Genomic DNA, 13087 nt, shown 5'->3' with positions numbered 1-13087 from the left:
CCACTAGAAGGTGCTAACATTACCATTAAAAAAAGTTCACTGTTTAATGTTCCAAGTGTGACAAACGTGTGTAGAAGCCTGGTGAGCCCACAGAGAAATGTATTATTGTGTTTATTTTTGAAGAATTAACTAATAATAGTTTGATTTGAAAAGACAACATATAAAGGCTTTTGTTTTCTTGTTTGTTTTTTTTTTGCTCAAATGGGAAAACACTTAATCATAAATGTTGTTATTAGTGTTCAATCTAAAAAATAATATAAAGAAGGAATACATACAATAAATAAATAAAATCATCTCTTAGTCTTTCAAATAAAGTAAACTGAAATGTATTCTTGGTATGTTGAGATGACTCAGTGACAATGCTTCTTGAATTTTGTATCAAGGTAAAATATCAGACCAAGTCAACAGAAAATGAATGAATAAGATGTTCATCTCAGAGCAGAAGCAAGAAGAACTACAATCCTGCAACCTGCAGAATGAAAACCACAATCACAGAAAGATAGACAAAATGAAAAGGCAGAGGACTATTTCCCAGATGAAGAAACAAGATAAAACCCTAGAAAAACAACTAGGTGAAGTAGAGATAGGCAACCTTCCAGAAAAAGAATTCAGAATAATGATAGTGAAGATGATCCAGTACCTTGGGAAAAGAATGGAGGCAGGGATCAAGAAGATGCAAGAAAAGTTTAACAAAGACCTAGAAGAACTGAAGAACAAACAAACAGAGATGAACAATACAATAACTGAAATGAAAAATACACTGGAAGGAATCAATAGCAGAATAACTGAGGCAGAGGAATGGTAAGTGACCTAGAAGAGAGAATGGTGGAAATCACTGCTGCGGGACAGAATAAAGAAAAAAAGAATGAAAAGAAATGAAGACAGCTTGAGAGACCTCTGGGACAATATTAAATGCACCAACATTTGAGTTATAGGGGTACCAGAAGGAGAAGAGAGAAAGAAAGGACCTGAGGAAATATTTGAAGAGATTATAATTGAAAACTTCCCTAACGTGGGAAAGGAAATGGCCACCCAAATCCAGGAAGCACAGAGAGTCCCAGGCAGGATAAACCCAAAGAGAACCAGGCCAAGACACATAGTAATCAAACTGACAAAAATTAAAGACAAAGAAAAATTATTAAAAGCAACAAGGGAAAAATGACAAATAACACGCAAGAGAACTCCCATAAGGTTAACAGCTGATTTCTCAGCAGAAACTCTGCGAGCCAGAAGGGAGTGGCACAGTATGTTTAAAGTGATGAAAGGAAAGAATGTACAACCAAGAATACTCTACCCAACAAGGATCTCATTCAGATTCGACGGAGAAATCAAAACCTTTACACACAGGCAAAAGCTAAGAGAATTCAGCACCACCAAACCAGCTCTACAACAAATGCTAAAGGAACTTCTCTAAGTGGGAAATACAAGAGAAGCAAAGGACCTACAAAAACAAACCCCCCAAAATTAAGAAAATAGTAATAGGAACATACATACCGATAATTACCTTAAATGTAAATGGATTAAATGCTCCAACTGAAAGACACAGGCTCGCTGAATGGATACAAAAACAAGACCTGTATATATGCTGTCTACAAGAGACCCACTTCAGACCTCGAGACACATACAGATTGAAAGTGAGGGGATGAAAAACATATTCTGTACAAATGGAAATCAAAAGAAAGCTGGAGTAGCAATACTCATATCAGATAAAATAAACTTTAAAATAAAGAATGTTACAAGAGACAAGGCAGGACACTACATAACACTCAAGGGATCAATCCAAGAAGATATAACAGTTATAAATATATATGCATCCAACATAGGAGCACTTCAATACATAAGGCAACTGCTAACAGCTATAAAAGAGGAAATTGACAGTAACACAATAATAGTGGGGGACTTTAACACCTCACTTACACCAATGGACAGATCAACCACACATAAAATTAATAAGGAAACACAAGCTTTAAATGACACAATAGACCATATAGATTTAATTGATATTTATAGGACTTTCCATCTGAAAACAGCAGATTACACTTTCTTTTCAAGTGCACACTGAACATTCTCCCAGATAGACCACATCTTGGGTCACAAATCAAGCCTTGGAAAACTTAAGAAAATCGAAATCATATCAAGCATCTTTTCTAACCACAATGCTATGAGATTAGAAATAAATTACAGGAAAAAAACTGTAAAAAACACAAACAAACACATATAAGCTAAATAATACGTTACTAAATAACCAAGAGATCACTGAAGAAATCAAAGAGGAAATCAAAAAATACCTGGAGACAAATGACAATGAAAACACGACGATCCAAAACCTATGGGATGCAACAAAAGCAGTTCTAGGAGGGAAGTTTATAACTATACAAACCTACTTCAAGAAACAAGAAAAATCTCAAATAAACAATCTAACCCTACACCTAAAGGAACTAGAGAAAGGGGAACAAACAAAACCCAAAGTTAGTAGAAGGAAAGAAATCATAAAAGAGCAGAAATAAATGAAATAGAAACAAAGAAAACAATAGCAAAGATCAATAAAACTAAAAGCTTGTTCTTTGAGAAGATAAAGAAAACTGATAAATCTTTAGCCAGACTCAACAAGAAAAAGAGGAAGAGGACTCAAAACAATTAGAAATGAAAAAGGAGAAGTTACAATGGACACCGCAGAAATACAGAGCATCATAAGAGACTATTACAAGCAACTCTATGCCAATAAAATGGACAACTTGAAAGAAATGGACAAATTGTTAGAAAGGTATAACCTTCTAAGACTGAGCCAGGAAGAACTAGAAAATATGAACAGACCAATCACAAGAAAAGAAATTGAAACTGTGATTAAAAATCTTCCAACAAACAAAGTCCAGGACCAGATGGCTTCACAGGTGAATTCTATCAAACATTTAAAGAAGAGCTAACACCCATCCTTCTCAAACTCTTCCAAAAAATTGCAGAAGAAGGAACACTCCCAAATTCTTTCTGTGAGGCCACAATCACCCTGATACCAAAACCAGACAAAGATCCTGCAAAAAAAGAAAATTACAGACCAATATCACTGACAAATATAGATGCAAAAATCCTCAACAAAATACTAGCAAACAGAATCCAACGACACATTAAAAGGATCATACACCATGATCAAATGGGATTTATCCCAGGGATGCAAGGATTCTTCAATATACTCAAATCAATCAATGTGATACACCATATTAACAAATTGAAGAATAAAAATCATATGATTGGGACTTCCCTGGTGGTGCAGTGGTTAAGAATCCACTTGCCAAGGCAGGGGACCTGGTTTCAAGCTCTGGTCCTGGAAGATCCCACATGCCACGGAGCAGCGAAGCCCATGCACCACAACTACTGGGCTTGCACTCTAGAGCCTGTGAGCCACAACTACTGAGCCCATGTGCCACGACTACTGAAGCCCGCATGCCTAGAGCCCATGCTCCACAACAAGAGAAGCCACCGCAATGAGAGGCCCGTGCACTACAACAAAGAGTAGCCCCTGCTTGCCACAACTAGAGAAAGCCCACATGCAGCAACAAAGACCCAACACAGCCACAAATACATAAATAAATAAATTTATTTTAAAAAATTTAAACTAACCCATTTGATCATCTTCATAGATGCAGAAAAATCTTTTAACAAAATTCAACACCCATTTATGATAAAAACTCTCCAGAAAGTGGGCATGAGGGAACTTACCTCAACATAATAAAGGCCATATATGACAAATCCACAGCAATAATCATTCTCAATGGTGAAAAACTGAAAGCATTTCCTCTAAAATCAGGAGGAAGACAAGGATGTCCACTCTCACCACTATTATTCAACATAGTTTTGGAAGTCCTAGTCATGGCAATCAGAGAAGAAAAAGAAATAAAAGGAATCCAAATTGGAAAAGAAGTAAAACTGTCACTGTTTGCAGATGACATGATACTACACATAGAAAATCCTAACAATGCCACCAGAAAACTACTAGTGATAAGCAATGAATTTGGTAACGTTGCAGGATACAAAATTAATGCATAGAAATCTCTTGCATTCCTATACACTAACAAGGAAAGATAACAAAGAGAAATTAAGGACTTGATCTCATTCACCACTGCAATGAAAAGAATAAAATACCTAGGAATAAACCTACCTAAGGAGGTAAAAGACCTATACTCAGAAAACTATAAGACACTGATGAAAGAAATCAAAGATGACACAAACAGATGAAGAGATATACCATGTTCTTGGATTGGAAGAATCAATATTGTGAAAATGACTATACTACCCAAAGCAATCTACAGATTCAGTGCAATCCCTATCACATTACCAATGGTATTTTTTACAGAACTCGAACAAAAAATCTTAAAATTTGTATGGAGACACAAAAGATCCCGAATAGCCAAAGCAACCTTGAGAGAAAAAAAAAAAAAAACCGAGCTGGAGAAATCAGACTCCCTGACTTCAGACTATACTACAAAGCTACAGTAATCAAGACAATATGGTACTGGCACAAAAACAGAAACATAGATCAATGGAACAGGATAGAAAGCCCAGAGATAAACCCATGCACATATGGTCAACTAAGCTCTGACAAAGGAGGCAAGGATATACCATGGAGAAAAGACAGCCTCTTCAATAAGTGGTGCTGGGAAAACTGGACAGCTACATGTAAAAGAATGAAATTAGAACACTACTTAACACCATACACAAAAATAAGCTCAGAATGGATTAAAGAACTAAATACAAGACTGGACACTATAAAACTCTTAGAAGAAAACATAGGCAGAACACTCTTTGACATAAATCACAGTAAGATCTTTTTTGATCCACCTCCTAGAGTAATGGAAATATAAACAAAAATAAACAAAGAGGACCTAATGAAATTTAAAAGCTTTTGCACAGCAAAGGAAACTATAAACAAGACGAAAAGACAACCCTCAGAATGTGAGAAAATATTTGCAAACAAATCAACGGACAAAGAATTAATCTCCAAAATATATAAACAGCTCATGCAGCTCAACATGAAATAAACCAAACAACCCAATCTAAAAATGGACGAAAGACCTAAATAGACATTTCTCTAAAGAAGACATACAGATGGCCAAGAGGCACAGGAAAAGCTGCTCAACATCACTAATTATTAGAGAAATGAAAATCAAAACTACAATAAGGAATCACCTCACACTTGTTACAATGGGCATCATCAAAAAATCTACAAACAATAAATGCTGGAGAGGGTGAGGAGAAAAGGGAACACTCTTGCACTGTTGGTGGGAATGTAAATTGATACAGCCACTATGGAGAACAGCATGGAGGTTCCTTAAAAAACTAAAGATAGAATTACCATGTGACCCAACAATCCCACTACTGGGCATATACCCAGAGAAAACCATAATTCAAAAAGACTCATGCACCCCAGTGTTCATTGCAGCACTATTTTCAATTGCCAGGTCATGGAATCAGCCTAAATGTCCATCAACAGACAACTGAATAAAGAAGATATGGTACATATATACAATGGAATATTACTCAGACATAAAAGGGAATGAAATTGGTTGGGTCATTTGTAGAGATGTGGATGGACCTGGAGACTGTCATACAGAGTGAAGTATGTCAGAAAGAGAAAAACAAATATCGTATATTAATGCATATATGTGGAATCTAGAAAAATGGTACAGATGAACTGGTTTGCAAGGCAGAAATAGAGACACAGATGGAGACAACAAACATATGGACACCAAGGGGGAACAGCAGGATGGGGGTGGGATGAACTGGGATATTGAGATTGACATATATACACTAATATGTATAAAATAGATAACTGATAAGAACCTGCTGTATAGCACAGAGAACTCTACTTCACTTCGCTGTACAGTAGAAACTAACACAACATTGTAAAACAACTATACCCCAATAAAAATAAATTAAAGAAAAAATAAATTTAAAAAAATTAAGAATTAAAATTAAAAATTATGAGTTGGACAGTTGTTAGAAAAAAAAGATGTTCATCTCAACGTTGTTTAAAATACTGTATAATGGCTATTTTTTTGTATCGTCACATAGTAGACCTGTGTAATCATAAAAATGGTATAGATGTTTATTGTCTTGGAAAGCTACCATGCAATTTATTAAGTTAAAAATGCATGTTATCACTAATCATTAGAGAAATGCAAATCAAAACCACAATGAGGTATCAGCTTACACCAGTCAGAATGCTCATCATCAAAACATCTACAAACAATAAATGCGGGAGAGGGTGTGGAGAAAAGGGAACCCTCTTGCACTGTTGGTGGGAAGGTAAATTGATACAGCCACTATGGAGAACAGTATAGAGGTTCCTTAAAATACTAAAAATAGAACTACCATATTACCCAGCAATCCTACTACTGGGCATATACCCTGAGAAAACCAAAATTTAAGAAGAGTCATGTACCACAATGTTCATTGCAACTCTGTTTACAATAGCCAGTACATGGAAGCAACCTAAGTGTCCATCAACAAATGAATGGATAAAGAAGATGTGGCACAGATATACAGTGGAATATTACTCAGCCATAAAAAAGCAAAACTGAGTTATTTGTAGTGAGGTTGATGGACCTATATTCTGTCATACAGAGTGAAGTAAGTCAGAAAGAGAAAAACAAACCGTATGCTAACACATATATATGGAATCTAAAAAAAATAAAAGGTTCTGAAGAACCTAGGGGCAGGATAGGAAGATGTAGAAAATGGACTTGAGGACACGGGGAGGGGGAAGGGTGAGCTGGGATGAAGTGAGAGAGTGGCATGGTTATACACTACCAAATGTAAAATAGCTAGTGGGAAGCAGCTGCATAGCACAGGGAGATCAGCTCCGTGCTTTGTGACCACCTAGAGCAGTGGGATAGGGAGGGTGGGAGGGAGGCACAAGAGGGAGGAGATATGGGGTTATATGTATATGTATAGCTGATTCACTTTGTTATACAGCAGAAACTAACACACCATTGTAAAGCAATTATCCTCCAATAAAGATGTTAAAAATGCATGTTAAAGTCGTTATGGGCAATCGGTGATAGGATGGACCCCGGTGATTCTTTAAAGTCTGTGTATTTTGGTTGGTGGAAAATGATGAAAAAGATAGAGTTCATGTCTATGTAGATGCTGGTTGGACAGAGATAGCGTGTGTAGATGCAGAATTTTGGGGTCATAAGGGGTCATGAGACTGCATAAATTTCCAGAAATTAATAGAAATCTTGGATAACCCTCGCCATGAAACTTGGCCTCAAGGCAACCTAGATCTCAAGGGACAAGGGAGTGAGGGCTCCAGGTAGCAGCATCCAGATTACGTAAAGATGTGTGTGTGTGTGTGTGTGTGTGTGTGTGTGTGTGTGTGAGAGAGAGAGAGAGAGAGAGCACCTGTAAGTGAGAGCAAGAGAGGGAGAGAAATTCACATATGGGAAGAGAATTGGGGAATGGAGAGAGAAATCAGTTGTGCTTATGAGAAACCCAACTACAGTTATATCTGTAATCCTGTAATAGTCACATTTCATGCAAATATAGACTCTCTTCTGGTTTCCTCCCTGCTTCTGATTAGAAGTTGAATGTATTGCTCAATATCTCTGACAACTAGATACATCAAGGCTTTTGGGAGAAGTCCTTTCCATTTTGAAAAACGTCTGTGATTAGAAAGTTCTTCGTATAAAACTGAAAATTTCATTCATTCATTCATCTAGCTAATGCTTATTAAGTGTGTACTACGTGCCAGGCATTGTTCTGTTTACTGGGGAGGCAGAGGAACTGTCGGGACAGCGCCCAGGCAGGAGTGGTGGCAACAGCTGCAACCTGCACCCACCAGCAGGGACAGAGGCCACAAGGCAGCCAGATCAGCACCAGCTACTGAGGAGACTTTTAGTGGCCACTGGGAGAAAGGGAAGCCACCCAGAAGCTGCCCGGGGGAAGGGATTTGCATGGGTCTAGAGCTCCAGCAACTACAATAACCAGAGGCTGCTGTTATCATGTCCCACTTTTCAGAAGCTATACACACTCCTTACATCCCATTCTATGCTGGTTTGGTCAGGTTAACACAGGTTACACTACAAATCACATCTCTGCAATTCTATTCTTGAGCTATTTTATGCCATGGTGGGTCAATTAACCTTACAAATCTCACCTGTCAAGATCTGAAGTTCTAAGACTATTATTTGCTGGTGTCAGTCCTAGATTTCTGCCGCTTTTAAAAGTGATGAGCAGTATCTTCATCCAATGTATTTTTCATTATATTCACTAAAATATTGCAAAAGAAGAATTTGAGATCAGACCCCGAGACATCATGAACATGTGCAGGGAGAAAAAAAGTCTGTTTGACAAAATTTGGATTAAACATCAGATACAAATTAACACCACATATGCCATCATCCAGCCAGTTTCATCATCCAGCCAGTTTGTGGCAAATGTGTTCATTTGCCACAAAGATATCATGAGAGACATTGCCAAGGGCTTTGATGAAATTACACATATGCAGTATTACCACCAGTCTCCAAAGCTTATCAAAACAGGAAGTGGGCCGGTCGGGCCCAGATCTTTCCTTGTGATTGCAGACTATCTCATGGTGATCACGTCTTCATTTTCTACAAGCTTACACACCACTCTTTGACTAATTCATAATAGAATTTTGCTTAAGATGGTTATTACATTTATTTACCCTGAACTGTCTGCAGAAGTTTCTTTCTTTTATGAAAATTAGAAATGTTAGCTCATTTTCAGTTCTTCCACTATTCTGTGTGATTTTCAAAAATAATTATGTCAATAGTTAAGTAATATGTTCTGCAAGTTTTTTAAGGTCATATATCTAAGATAAGAAATAAGAATTTAGAGTTGCTACTTGCTTTTTATAGACTCCTCATTATCTTGGCCTCTGTTTTCTTCTTACTAATGTTCAGCCCATCCTATTCCCACCCTCCTCCATGGGATTCAGGCTTGACTGGGAAAAACACTAACCAAGTAGATGCTGCCAGAGGATGGGACCAAAAAGCTGAAGCGAAGGCTTAATTGTCTGATTTAGATGAGAGCAGTGAAGGACAGTGAGATGAGGGCAAGCTAATTAGTGTCCATCAGGAAAGACAGAGCTAATGCATAGCAAATAGAAGGTCAAAGTTGGGGTTCAAAAACAAGCCAGGACTGGACTTCCCTGGCAGTCCAGTGGTTAGGATTCGGCACTTTCACTGCCCTGGGACCCAATTCAATCCCTGGTCGGGGAACTAAGATCCTGCCGCACAGCAGCCGCACAGCATGGTCCCCCCACAGAAAGCAAGCCAGGACCAGGAAAGAATGGTGTAAAGCTATTCTGTCAAATTCAGTGACCACTAATCACGTGGGCTCCTGAGCATTTGAAATGTGGCTAGCACCACTGAGGAACTGAATTGTTGATTTCAGTTTAGTTTAAACTAATTTACTTTGAAATTTAAAAATTGAACCAATGTAAAAATTTTTTCATTAAATACAACTCCATTGTTCTGAGAAGATTACATTGCACCTTAACCATCGAATCATGTAATGTTACTGTAATGGTGCAGTGTGCATGGTGGACCTGTGTCTTTTCTAGTATTACACATAAACACATTACCAATCTAGTTGGTGTCAACAAAATGATTTAAATGTTTTTCCCTACGCATCGATGTAACATTGTAACACAATTATTTGGATGTTTATACAGAAAGCACCAGTTACAGTGATTATGTAAATTGTAATTGGTAATCAAATGGAAATACTTATTATTTCAATTAAAACAGTTATATTATTGTTCTAATTTAAAAATTAAGTATGGACAAAATTTTAAGTTTAAAACTAGGGCATACTAGTGATTAGAATCAAATGGAGATGCAGAAGCCAGTCCTACAACTAGAGCAATAAAGGGAAAAAAAAAGACTAGGGGAAGATGTGTCTCAAATTTCACAAGTCATGGCGATTGCAGTTTTTTGTGGCCGAGCAAAATGAAAAAGCAGTTTGCTTGATGTATAAGTGTTCTTTAAGATAATAAAGCAGACAATATTAGAGACATTATCAGAAAATACATGGTTTATTTGATAAGTTTCCTCTCAACAGTCAAAAAGATTTGAAAAGAATAGACTAAATTAGTTGCCAGAAGTCAGAAATGAATATCCAACAGCAATTTTAAAAATTATGTCTAATAGGGTTTGAGCTTGTAACTTTAGCTAGATATTAAATGACTTAGATTCTTGCACAAAAGAGAAAATCATTTTTAGATGGAAACATGGTAGAAGAAATTATTATTTCATTTCTGGAAATATTATAAAATTATTAGGGAAAGAGTAAAAATCATATTTTATAAAAAATAAAATATCTTCAATGAAGTCACCAAACAATTGCCCATGGAATACAAGCCCTTCTTAAGAATATCAAAGATCGATTGATTCAGAATTGGAAAGACTGCAAGTACTTTTCTTTAACACATTTCAAGTGCTTAGGATGAGTCATGCCTAATTAATACTTTGGTTATGTTTAGTCTCAGAGGACTTCCAAACTTATGAAGAAGTGTTGTCAACTCATAGACTAAAAAGCAAAATCCGTGGCATAGATATATTTGAAATTTTTATGACTGTCAAAGAAGAATTTCAGCTAAATATGAAAAAAAGTTTTTTCTATCATGATGGAGGTGCTTCAGCTGTTACATCAAAAATCTGGATTTATAGGAATTTAAAAATAAGAAATTGATGTTTCCCTTATTGCTTTCTTCCACAAAATGATACATATTGAAAATATTTGTGCTCAGTTTTCTGAATCAGACTCATGGAAAGTGTCATGTATACAGTTATTAAAATTGTTCCATATATATATGCCAATACTATGAATCAGCACCAGTTTATGGCACTGTTGAAAGAAGTAGAAGACCCTGAATTTAATGATCTTGTGTTATTTACCAATGCTTATTGGTTGAGTTGTAAAAGAATTTTACCAAGATTTACTATGCTATTAACCCCAATTCAAGATTTTCTTGAAACAGAAGAATATTTGCCACATTTTCAATAATGACAGACAAAACTTGGCAGTTATGATTTACGTTTTCTCAGTCATATCACGCTGCATGTGAACAGGCAAAACTTTAGGCTCCAAGGAATAGAACAGCTTATTTGTAATCTAGATCTATAGATGTAAGAATTAATGTTGATATTGAAATTTTTCATAATACTAGTTAATAATGATTTTATACATTTTTCTAATATGAATTAATAGGCAGAATATTTTAATTATAACCAAGAGTGTTATGTAAATTGTCTGAAAAAAAATCCAAAAAAAATTGAAGAACATTTTGTTTGCTAATGATAAATTTGGAGTTTCTTTGCTTCCTCTCCCTCCAACTTTATTGAGATATAATTGACGTATAACATTGTGTAAGTTTAAGGTATACAATTTAAGGATTATGCAATGATTACCACAATAAGGTTAGTTAACACATCTATCACTTGACATAATTATCTTTTTTTTTCTTTTTGAGGAGGTGGTGTTGAGAACATTTAAGATCTAGTCTCTTAGCAACTTGCAAGTATACAATACAGTATTGTTAATGATAGTCACCACAATGTACATCAGATCCTCAGAACTTGTTCATTTTATAAGTGGAAGTTTTTACACTTTGACCAACAGAGTTGCTTTCAATTTATGCAGTACCCCCTTTGAATTTGAAATTAACACTGAATTGTCTTGTTAGTGAACTTACTAACCTTTGACATAGTTTTGAAATTGATACGCTTTTAAGGATGTCAAACCTTAGAGTTTGTTTTATTGCGTGATGTTTGTGTAAGAAACATTATTGAAAACTGTAAGACATCATCAATCAGCTAATTATTAACTGTACACTTAAACTAGGTGGACATATAATCTAAAATTTAAAAACTAGTTTCAAAAAGTAGACAAAAATTTAAGATCATGAGCTTTTCAATATGGCTTACATTTGTAGTTTCATATTGTTTAAAAGTGCTTCAAATGTACGGCTGGAAAGTTGCTCTTTATACTGTAAATATTGCTGGGGTAATATCAGATTGCAAACTGTAAAAACTAATTATTTTTAGAAAATGATAAAGTTAACATTGTGATAACCAGTTTTCAATTCTCACTCGAATTGTTGATATAATTTTAATAATCTAAATAATCTGTTTTATAACCAACATCATTTTACTGAATTCAAGTTATGAATGTTGCATGATCAGATCTCTGAGTGGGCCTGAATGGTGAGACCTGGAACCGATTCAGGTTGGTGTTAATGACCTGTACCTGCAGAGGACGCGTTCTCGGTAACCTAGTCTTTTGAGCACACTGCACATGAGAACTTAAAGGTCGGCATTCAGCTCCTTCCTGTTGTCTGACCGTGTAAACCAACATCTCTTGTAACCTCTCTTCACTGATGGCTTCAGGTCTGTTGATCTTATTCCCAAGAATCAGTATAGACACATTAGAAATGGTTTCAACTGTCATTAGTGAATCAAGTTCTTCTTTTGATTCTAACAGCCTTTTATGATCTGCACAATCCACCAGAACTGTAATGCCATTGATAGCAGGAAGGTAGTTTTTCCACACTCTTTGATCTTGAACATGTTTACCCAGATCAAAAGTTGCAAAGGTCATGCCAGTAATGGTTAGTTCTTTTGAAAGGGGAGATAACATTGGGACATGTGTCCAAGTCTGTCATCTTTTAGCATATATAGCAATGTTGTTTTTCCCACATTATCCAATCCAAGAAATACCAATTTGCCAGTTCTCTTATATAATCCTAAAAACTGTAGCATTCTGCTGAAACCACTGTATATCCAATCAAATATGAAGGACCGATCCATACCTTAGAGTCTGCGACTGAAGACAATGCTATTCCTTGCTTGGCATTGGCCCTACAGCCTCTGACACTGAACTGCAAATTGTGATGATTGCTTGATGTGCTTTTGCTTCAAAGTCAAATCAATTCTTCTTGGAAAAGATGAACAAGTTTTGTCAATGTGGATGCAAATTTTAAAAAAAAACTAAATTCTTTCAATTTAGTTATTTGAAAAAATTTAAGTATGTTTGGAACAACTTGGGTATGTGATACTACTTTCTC

At 36.0% G+C, this 13087-nt stretch overlaps 1 pseudogene; it reads right to left on the bottom strand.

Moving 5' to 3' along the window:
- Positions 1–12245: 12245 nt before the first annotated feature.
- Positions 12246–12830, bottom strand: LOC132430226 (small COPII coat GTPase SAR1B pseudogene; annotated as a pseudogene).
- Positions 12831–13087: the final 257 nt, after the last annotated feature.

This window comes from Delphinus delphis, chromosome 8 (assembly GCF_949987515.2).
Source record: "Delphinus delphis chromosome 8, mDelDel1.2, whole genome shotgun sequence".
NCBI classification, from domain to species: Eukaryota; Metazoa; Chordata; class Mammalia; order Artiodactyla; family Delphinidae; genus Delphinus; species Delphinus delphis.
This window is presented reverse-complemented; position numbering and strand designations above follow the sequence as displayed.